Below are 11,027 nucleotides of genomic sequence, written 5' to 3' on the forward strand. Positions count from 1 at the left end.
CCTACTATGACGTCAAAACTTCCGAGTTGCATCGGAATAAGGTCGATTGGGAAGATGTGATTATTGAGCTCAAGAGTACAATCATGAAGAACAGAATTAACGGCGACAGTTCTTCCAGTGGTGACTTCAACATCGAACGTCGAGGAGAGTTGGGAGCGCTTACGACTAAGGAGCTTCTCGAATTCGAACGACACAAAGCAATTATCGGCTCCAGTATCAAACAAACTTGAAGAATATATACCATTCACAAGGAACGTACCATTGACCACGTTGTTGTCGGCCTGGGCTTGGTGCACATTGATGTTGAAGGTTCTGGCGTGTGCGGCTTGTTGCTGCTGTTGAGGCTGCTGCTGTTGGTGTTGGTGTTGCTGCTGCTGCTGGGGCTCTTGTTTCACAACCCTGTTCGGGCACATGTTCGCAAAGTGGTTGGGATCACCACATGCGAAGCAGATTCGGGCGTTGATCGCGGGTTCCTGAGCCGCGTGTTGGCCTTGCGGGACTAGGAGCAGAGCTTGATGAGCAGTGGCTTGAGCTGGGGCTTGTCCCCTGACCAGTACGACAGTTAGCAGTAAAGTGACCGTACATATTGCAGTGAGCGTAGAAACGACAAGCGAAACCCACCGGATGGTGATATGAGCATGTCGGGCAAGCAGGGTGGGGGCCTGTGTATGCACGCTTTGCTGGCGGTGCATGAGTAACTGGTGCTGGTCGGTGATGAGACTGCTGCTGAGCCGGTACGGCTTGAAGAGGTGCATCAGTGGTGGTGATAGCACAGTTCTTGTTGCTGGATCTGCTGTTGTTGTTGTTGTTGTTCTTCTCTCTGCGGCATGAGGACTTTGATGGTTGAGCGGAGGCGGTTTCGTCGGTTGGTGCGGTGGTAGCTTGATGCAGAGACTTTGAAGGCTTATCCCAAAAACCAGGTTTTACTCGGTTGTCGTTGATCTCAGCAGCAAGCAAGTAAGTTTCTTTGATCGACGCTGTTTTCGTGGCATGCACAAAATCCGCAACACAGTCGGGTAAAGCTCGGATGTACTTCTTGATTGCCATGTCTGACGTCTTGACTTGATCAGGGCAGATGATGCTGAGCTGCTTAAAGCGAGCAGTCAGGGCGGCGTTGTCACCTTCCTTCTGTTTGATATTCCAGAACTCGTCCTCCAGCTTTTGGCGTTCATGGGGAGGGCATAATTCGTCCATCATAATGGCTTTCAACTCTTCCCAAGTCAGCTCATAAGCTGCATCATTCCCGCGTTTGTTTCTCTCGGCCGTCCACCAGTCTAAAGCGCGGGACTGGAAGGCACCGGTAGCATCTAGGGTACGGAGATTTTCAGGACATCCGCTCTGGCGGAGTGTAACACCTTGAAAATTTATGCCCAATAATGTATAAACACGTGTCACAAGCTCTGAACGTGAGAAAGAATACTTTGGAGGGACTAAAGTTGACAAACGGGGAAACTATGTGAATATAAGGGTCCAAAGTGTCAACAATGGATAAATATATTCTAAAATAGCCCTACATAATGTTTATACCTTCCAACGAATAAATCATGGATCATACGAAGCTAAATATGAAAGAAAGTGAGGAATTACAAACTACAGGGGCTAAAAGTGTCAACATGTGCAAAGTATACCTCTGAGTGGCCTTTTGGCAGACCCGAAGCTTTGTAACGATAAAATATACTCACTAGAATATGTGGTTAAAATTTCATAAAGTTTCGTTATCGTATGAGATAGTTATGATCGAATTCGTGTTTGAGGGGTTAAAAGCATCAACAATGAATTCTAAGGCCTTATGAGTGGTTACAAGGTTAGTCAAGGACTTAACCAAGTTAGTAAAAGTCCCAAGGCCCTTAAAAATCAAGTTAGAGGGCTGAAATAGCAATTTAGAAGCTTAAAACCACGTTACAAAGGACCAGGGACTGAAAATGCAAAGTTTAAAACATGTTTGGCAGGTTATGCAGGTCAGGCGACCCGCGTAAGCTCCCCTTACAGGCTCACGCGGGCCGCATCAGGGTGTCAGTATCAGAATTCTTGGACAGATGCCTGTAAAAGCTGTGTAACCGACTTAAAAGGCTTGTTTTGCATACCATGGGCTGCCCCAACCAGTTTTCATGCATTAGGGACATGTGGGATGATCTTACAACAAGTGTAGACTTGTTTGGCATCATCTTGTAAGATCAATTTCACTATATAAGGGACTTGAGGTTGTAACCATTTGAACACTCATTTGCAAAGAGTTCACAAGTTCACTTCTAGAGTTCTCTGGACAGCAAGCAAGCTTCTTAGTGGTCCCTAAGCATAATTAGGACTCTTGTAAGTGTCCTTAACCCTTCCTAATTCGTTTTAGCTTAGTTAATTAGCTAAAAGTCAAACCGTCGTAATTAGGGTTTGACTTCATGATTAATCAAAATATGCTCTGTCAAATCACGAATTAAAAGTACCTTTTAGTAGGTAATTATGTGGGTAACAAACCCTTAAAAGGGTATTTCCAGATTCCCACTCTAACTATGATAATTGTCGAGTCAAAGCTTATTATAAAAAGTCAACAGAAAGGTTATTTGCGAATTAATGCATAATTAGCAATGTAGGATACATGCAACCTGTTTGATCATTAAAATAACTTGGTAATTAATGTAAGAACATGTTTTCAACCTGTTTGATCATTAAAATAACTTGGTAATTAATGTAAGAACATGTTCCAACATGTTCAGCTCGACAATTTTCAGTTTAGGCTCGGTTTGGAACCGAAAGTCGCAAAGTTTGACTTCTGCTTTGACTATCAGTTCTGACCCGTTTAAGCCAAGTTTAGGATTGCCTTAGAGCTTCTTTTGGACCTATCTGCATGTTAGTATAACTCTCTGAGATTATACAACTTGGTTCATTGGATATCCTATTCACATGCATGTTTCCGTTAATCGCTTATATGTTGACCATTATGCCCATTTGACCTCAAAATATGATTTTTGAAAATGTAAAAGAGTAGACACCTTAGCTACTGAATTATAAACTTGCACCCAAAATTTGAGGTCAGTTTGAGGTCTAGATTAAGAGTTATGCTCAATAGCGTAATTAAGAGCTTCTTTACTAATTAAATGGCGTAAATTGCATATAGCCTATCAAAACCCAAATTTTTATACCAAACTTTCTACCCACTGTTATAAAATAATATTTTGGGATTTTTGGAGATTTTTATTTATTTTTAGGCTAAGCATAACTTAGTGTTCTAAGATTAATTCGGTTTATGCCGGTTTTGCCCTTTTAAGCCATAAAATGAGTTTTACAAATCCTTTTGACCTCAAACCAATTTCTACTGATTTGTTATGATAAATAAATTATGTTGAGCCTTCTGGAATATTAAAAATATCAGCTTTTTACAGTCGCCTTTTTAAGCGTTTTAACGCATAAGTGTGCACTAGAACCTTAATAAGCTTAAGGGATTGAACCTACTGATGTAATCAGTGAAATTGTATATTTTAAACAGTAGGCAAATGTTTTGAACTCAGAATTCCAGAATTGACCTTTTAGGCACATGTGAAATTACCAAAATGCCCCTACGGTGCATAGTAAGGTTAAAGGTAATAAATTTCACATAAATTTGATACCCTACTGTTATAACTTAGTAAATTAAGTATATTTACTAATTTAATCAGACCTGTAACTCAGGTTATTATTTTAACCCTTTTACACCTTATAAAATGACCAAAACGCCCTTATGAGGCATAGTTTTGGTTTAAAATCATTTGGGGCATAATGGAAGGTATCATTCTGATATCACAACATATTTTAGGCATATTAACTTCAGAAACTTGTATTTAACTCTTATGGTTACTCGTTACGCACTATACGCGTTCGGATCGGCTTATGTGACTAGTTTGGCCATTTTAGCCGAAACGGGTCAAACCATATCTTTTTGGTCTCAAAATCCAGAATGTGATTATGTTACCCAGATTAAACAAGCATGCAAGCTTGTTGGGTCGAAACCACATTCTAAAACGGTCTTCGCCTTATTGTGCGTTTAAAACCGTAATCTTCCTTTATAACTAACCGGTTTAAGTAAAAGACCCGTTAGAATTCTAATAGGTTATTAAAACCTTAATTTTCCAGATCTAGGAGCCCAGTAAAAGCTACGTGCACTCGCTATATTTGGTTTATACTTTGCTCAGGTAAATACGTTTAACTTATTTTCCCTATACGGGCTTGGGGTACGGTATATAAAATACCGCTTGGTCGGGGAATTGACCTTAACCAGTTGATGGCTAAGTGATGTCAAATTAACCCGTTTAAAAATGTTGTTTTGTTTGTTTAACGCCTTTGGGGGTTTAATGACCATGTCCCGGATATCCTTGGCATCATTCAAAGAATGGCCACGACCTTAGCACACGGGTGTAGGCGTATGTGACAACCCTCACTAAACCAGGTATCCGTACGACTTAATTAACTATTAATTGTTGCCTGATTTCTGTGCTTAACTGAGATTTATGATAAACTGCTACTTGATTGTTGATACTTGTACATATCTGCATCATACTCTGATTTCTCCGTCACTACATTATTTACTTACTGAACTCTAGTGACAAACATGATGCACAAAAGCACAGTAGCATTTGAGCGGATAACCTATTTGACATGCTGATATAGCCAGCATCAGGCAAACACTGCCTCTAAAGGCCTGTATGAGCCAGAAATATTTTACTACACCCAAAGTGTGTGTAAGGATACAAGGGTTGTATAATTACGTCTCTAGGAATAAGATACAGAGATTGGATGTGCCTAAAACGTACTCTAAGCACAAAACACAACACTTTTATCAACACACTAGCTTCTAGCTAATTAATAAAGTGCCAAAACATGAGGAATTATTCCTGACACTTTGCAGAATAAATTGTGTCGCTAAAAATATTATTTACAATGCTTAAAGGGTTACTTAAGCACTTTAACGGATTACTATCCAACCGAACAACCGGACTATACCCGGAACATAAAAATATTGCCAGAATTATTATTGGTATTTTTCTGAGCCAGTTAGGGTCCCTGATTACCCTAACACCCGCTTTATAACGCATTAAACAACTAACGGGGTTAATCCCTAAAAGTAACCGACTTAATGTAACTGAACACTAACTGGACGATCAAGACCCAACCGGATACCCCCGCCGGTTCCATTCTAATGGAACTAAGGGTACACTTTTTAATATTTTATTTATTAATTGTGGATATCTAGAGGTGCATAGGAAACCGTTGGACGATGGTCTTGATTTTCTCTATAAAAGCAACACAAGACACAAGAGTTATCATCCACCATTTCACCACTTCACTCTCTCTCTTGCTCCCTCTCCTCTTCTCGGCCGTAACCCACCCCCACCACACCTCCATTGTCGGTTTTTGATCTAGCCATTCCAAGTGCACACAAGTGTCGGGGATCACGTACGAGGAAGCTTGAAGCAAGCGGAAGCTAAAGGACCACGTTCATTTGCTTTTATCCACGCCGTTTTCGCCAAAGATCTTCCCTAGCCCCGAGCTAGAGGTATAACATTTAAAACTTGTTCTTGATCGTATCTAAAGTGGTTAAAAGAATTTTTAACGGTTAAAAGTCGGTAACCCATCTTTCGAATCTAAAAAGTCTACAAAAACTCGAATATCGTTGGTTAAAAGCATATAACGCGTGTAAAAGTCATAGTATTTGAATATGTTGATTATTGAGGCCCGATCTACGATGTGGTGGCTCTTATCATCGTTTAACCCGACTTTGTTAAGATCCCGAATCTTGACATACACTTGTTTCTTTTGGTACAAGGGTTAAAAGGTGAAACTCCACCACACGGGAAACATGAACTTGTGTAAAAGTGTTTTGACATGAAAAATAGTATTTAAAACGAGCCGATCTACGTATGTACAAGTGGTATATTCGTAGAACCGGGTGTCGAGAAAATCATGTTTTATATAAGTTGGATAACATACTAACAAAGATGATTTTTATAAACTACAAGTGTATAAACACTTGTGAAACGAAAGATCCGACGAAATAACAATTTTTATAAAAATTGTCGGGAAGTTGTAAAGAGTGATTTGTTCCAAAAACGGGGTTTTTGCAAGACTAAACTATTTTATACATAGATCCACTAAATGTAACGAGATCTACACAATAGTTTTAGAAAAACTACAAGTTCATGTAATAATGTGATTTTACATACTAGTCTACGAGTTAATGTGTTGAAACTAGTTTGAAGTGTTGGAAATTGATTGGTTGATTTAAAGAAATTGTTGAAGTGATTTTGTAAAAGAAAATGATACGCTTGAAAGCGTGGCCACCTCCAGTTACAGGGGAAACTCTGGCGAAATTTTTCTAAAAATCTAACACTTAGAATTATTTACAAGTGTTAAACTATTTTGAAATGTTTTCAAAATATATTTCGCCATGACTTTATTTATTAAATAATCGGAGGTGGGATTTTCACAAAAACTAAACGTGATAAATATTTATTCGATAAATATATTTTTCACAACACTGTTTATGATTATTTTGTGAAAATGTATAAATATTATTTTTAGAGTAAAAATAATATTTACTAACTTTGTCGAACCCAAAATAATACCAACGCCTTTACGACAAACATATAAGTTACAACGGTAATTACTATTACCACTTAATCGCCAAAATGTAACTTACGCTTTATCCGGAAGTATTCACGAATGCGTATCTTGTCGACGTATTATTTTGGAAAGTATTATGTAAGAAGAAAATATATTATTTTTGAGAAAAATAATTATATTTTGGAATGAGAAATAAAATATATTAAGTGAGACTTAATATTATAAACACGCATGTATTAATTCCCCCATCCTTGGGAAGGAAATTAACTACCAAGTATATACACGGAACGGTTGTCTAACTGCTTCCCGAAAATATAAACTATAAAGCTAAGGCACGGCCATCCGTCTAATAGAGTTAGCACATGTAGGTCGTTGCGCAGCAGTTGGATATTTGGATTACTTGGTATTGTGACGCACTCACTGTGAGTTCATGTCCCCCTTTTCTCTTAACTGTTTTCAGTTTTATAAACTGCGGGGGTGAAATACATGTTACTATGATTATGAATACTTGATACATGGTATGGTTAGCGTAAGGAGGTTTGTTACTCAGATCATGTGAGTGGGTAGGCACAACTTGAGGCCATTAATCCTTGTAGTAGGACCGAGGGACAGGAGCGGTAGATCTATCTGGGTGTAGCGAGCCCAGCCCCAGGTCCAGCATAACGGACCTCGGGGTGACTTAGTGCCCGACGCATAAATCCGCTAGGTTTGAGTCATCCCTACTTGCACTTCACACATATCAATGGCCTTGCAAACCATTGGTGATCTCTTTTTCCTTATTTGCTACATACCAGGGTTTTGATAAAGATAAAGGTTTATTTACTCACTTTCGCATGAACTCGCTCAACATTATTGTTGATTTTTCAACTTACATGTATTTCAGGAAATTAACGATCTGGCGCGGTATGGCTTGTTTTCCGCTGCATTAGGCCCGAGGTCATCCAGGGTTCGAGGCTTGTGACTCTTTCCTGGACAAGTCACAGTCCCTGAACCATGTTTATTTTAAGTTGCATTTGTAATGTTTAGACAAGTTATGGTTGTTGGGTGTTAACCTATTAAGACAATGTTTCATATTTTATTTTTAATGGATGATCTTGCATATTTTTAATTCATATAGCTTGTTATGATTAAGCTATGGTATTAAGAAGTCACACCAAATTAACCACGCTTCCGCAAAGCCAGGGTGTGACAGCTTGGTATCAGAGCTCTGATCATAGCGAACTAGGATTCCTTCTCGAGTCAGACTATGATCACTAGGGCTCTCACGAAAACATTTTTTACTGCATATCACTTAAGTCCAGATCCAAAACGTTTTTATAAACAAATGTTGAGCATATTTTATTTATTATTTTTAGGCTCAGTCTGGGAGGCTGAGGCTCGGTCTGGGAGACTGAGGCTCGGTCTGGGAGGCCGAGGCTCGATCTAATGGATCGAGGTAGTTTGCTAGTGGGACTAGGGAGTCAGTCTGGGAGGCTGGGAGAATTTGCTAGTGGGACTAGGGAGTCAGTCTGGGAGGCTGGGAAAGTTTGCTAGTGGGACTAGGGAGTCAGTCTGGGAGGCTGGGAAAGTTTGCTAGTGGGACTAGGAAGGACAGTCTGGGAGGCTGGGAGGCTAGTGGGACTAGGTGGATTATGTGATTATTATTTGGTAGCTTATGTGATTACCTGATTTACTGATTATTTGTGCATACTTGTGATTGTGTTACAGACACATGGATACATCAGGCACCGGAGACTCGGATACTACTGGACCTCTACCCATAGTGTCAGATGACATTGTGTCATCGGAGCATGAGGTGCATACCTCAGACTACACGAGCACGGATGATGATGACTTCCAGCCGTTCGCTCTACCCGACGGCATTGATGAGCATACTGATGACTCCTTGCCCTTCGCTTTACCCGAGGGTGCCTATGAGCCTATTGATGGCGATCCTGCTGAGTATCTTCCCCTTGTTGTGATTCCAGCTCCGATTCCTCTTGCTTCTTACCCTGTGCACGAGCTATTACTAGACGCCGAGGCTGACGACGACATTGATCTCTACGAGGACGAGCCTTCTGAGGACGAGGATCCTGATGCAGCCCCTTTACCCGTTGGCGGTCTCTTGATGATTGCTGATGCCCCAGCTGGAGACTCGCCCGCTCACTCACCAGTCCCAGACTCTTTTGAGTCTGTGGCTTCTGCTCCGTCTCACGAGGTGAGCATTCAGCATTTTGTTCATGACTCGGACCCTGATCAGGCATCTTCTGCCGCCCCCATTCCGAGCCTTGTATTTGAGCACGACGATATTGAGGACTCCGATCCCGTTTTTCCTCCAGGATTTGATCCTGACCGCGACATTGAGTATATTCCTATGGACCATCATATGGAGGACCCTGTTGATCCTGCTGATCCTATCGATCCCTTTGATCCAGAGTTTGATTTTGACATGGCTTTTGACGACCCGGAGCCTGCCGTAGCCCCAGAGCAGGCAGCTGCTTTCGATCCTGTGCATGAGCATGACTTGGTACATGCTGACGTTCCTGTTGAGCCCGTTTTGGCTGACCCGCCTGTTGGCGATCCTCCTGTTGATGATGTCCCTTTGTTAGTTGCTGATCATGCTGTTGATCCTTTTGTTGACCCACCTTTGATTGCTGACGTCCCTGTTAACCCTCATGTTGATCATGTTGGTCCTGTCGTTGCTCCTTTTGATCCCGTACCCATTGAGCCTGAGCACGCTCTTTTTGCAGAGCATATGGATCCACCTGATGAGGAGGCTCAGCACGGTTGGATACCGGCTGACGAGGATGTTCCACCGCTTCCACCACACCACACTGAGGCACATCATACTGATTTTTCATTTCAGATCCCACCGTTTGTACCTCCAGCAGGGCCTGGAGAGGGCTCTTCAGCCCACCCCTTTGGGCACATACCGATACCTATGCCCTTCGTACCTCAGATGACATCTGTTCCATCTTCTGTTCATGTAGCACCATTCGATCCCACCAGCATGCCACTGCTTTGGTCATCTTCCTCACCGATGCCACCCACTGATCCATATCATCCATTCCATATGGGACATACCATTGAGGACGTCTTGACGTCCTTTGTCCATCAGCATGATTCCCATACACAGCGACTCCAGGAGCTCGAGAGAGCTCAGTTATCTTTTGGCCCATATCTTGGTCAGACATCTTCATCTTTTCAGCCTTTTCGATCATTACCTCCTGACTATGCTGCCCGACTTACGACCTTGGAGCAGCAGATTGCATCTGTTATTCGCACTCAGCAGGCGATGGAGGAGGATTGGCTTCATTTATGCCGCTTACTTTACGCTCACTTTCCCCCTCCTCCACCCCCATCCGCATAGGGCTCATTGGTACCATAGTGGTAGGCGATGGTGAGACGACCGCGATTGTGACTGCACAGCCTTTTGGAGACCATCTGACGATACTGATTTTTGTTGATATTTGTTGATGTACTGGATGTATGTGACACTGATGTGATATTGTTTTTGACAGGGGTGATGTAGCCTCTATTTGATTTGTGATTGTATGATACAGTGACGTACTGATACCCTTACCACATTATGGTCTCAATATATATAACAATCGCCGTATTCTCACCATATCTGATTCACTTGATTGCTTATTTATGTTTTGTGACATGGGATGTTGTATGTATGATATTTGCAACATGGGATGTTGGGACATGGGATGTTGTATGTATGATATTTGCAACATGGGATGTTGGGACATGGGATGTTGTATGTATGATATTTGCAACATAGGATGTTGGGACATGGGATGTTGTGTGTATGATATTTGTAACATGGGATGTTGGGACATGGGATGTTGTGTGTGATATATAGATAACATGAGATGTTATATGCTATTATTATTACTATATACGTATGTTTATTATGGCCTAATCGACGTACGCATCTTTAGAAGATGGCACCAAGACGTCAACCGCAGCCGATGCCCACTACTCCTGAAGAACTACAGCAAGTTATTGCTGCCGCCATTGCTCAATATGCTGCCTCGCAAGGAGGACCAAGCGGAAGTAGCTCGAACATCAACGGCAACCAAAATCCTCCTCATGGTAACCCTAAGTCATTAAGACATACCATAGCCTAAATGGATTCCTTTAGCAGATGCTAATGCCGTTCCTATGATGTAATGTATGTGCAGGGTGCACCTACAAACAATTCTTGGACTGTAAGCCCATAAACTTCGACGGCACAGGTGGTGCTGTTGCTTTCGTCCGCTGGGCAGAGAAGACCGAGTCCGTACTTCGCATGAGCAAGTGCGCAGTGGATCAGCAAGTCACCTACATCTCAGGGCTATTTGTGGATGGAGCCCTATCCTGGTGGAATCTACAGGTCCAGACCCTTGGCGAAGCCGCAGCTTACGCACTGACGTGGACTGAATTGAAAGAGCTTATGCGCAAGAAGTACT

The sequence above is a fragment of the Helianthus annuus genome, chromosome 14 (assembly GCF_002127325.2).
Source record: "Helianthus annuus cultivar XRQ/B chromosome 14, HanXRQr2.0-SUNRISE, whole genome shotgun sequence".
In the NCBI taxonomy this organism is placed as follows: Eukaryota; Viridiplantae; Streptophyta; class Magnoliopsida; order Asterales; family Asteraceae; genus Helianthus; species Helianthus annuus.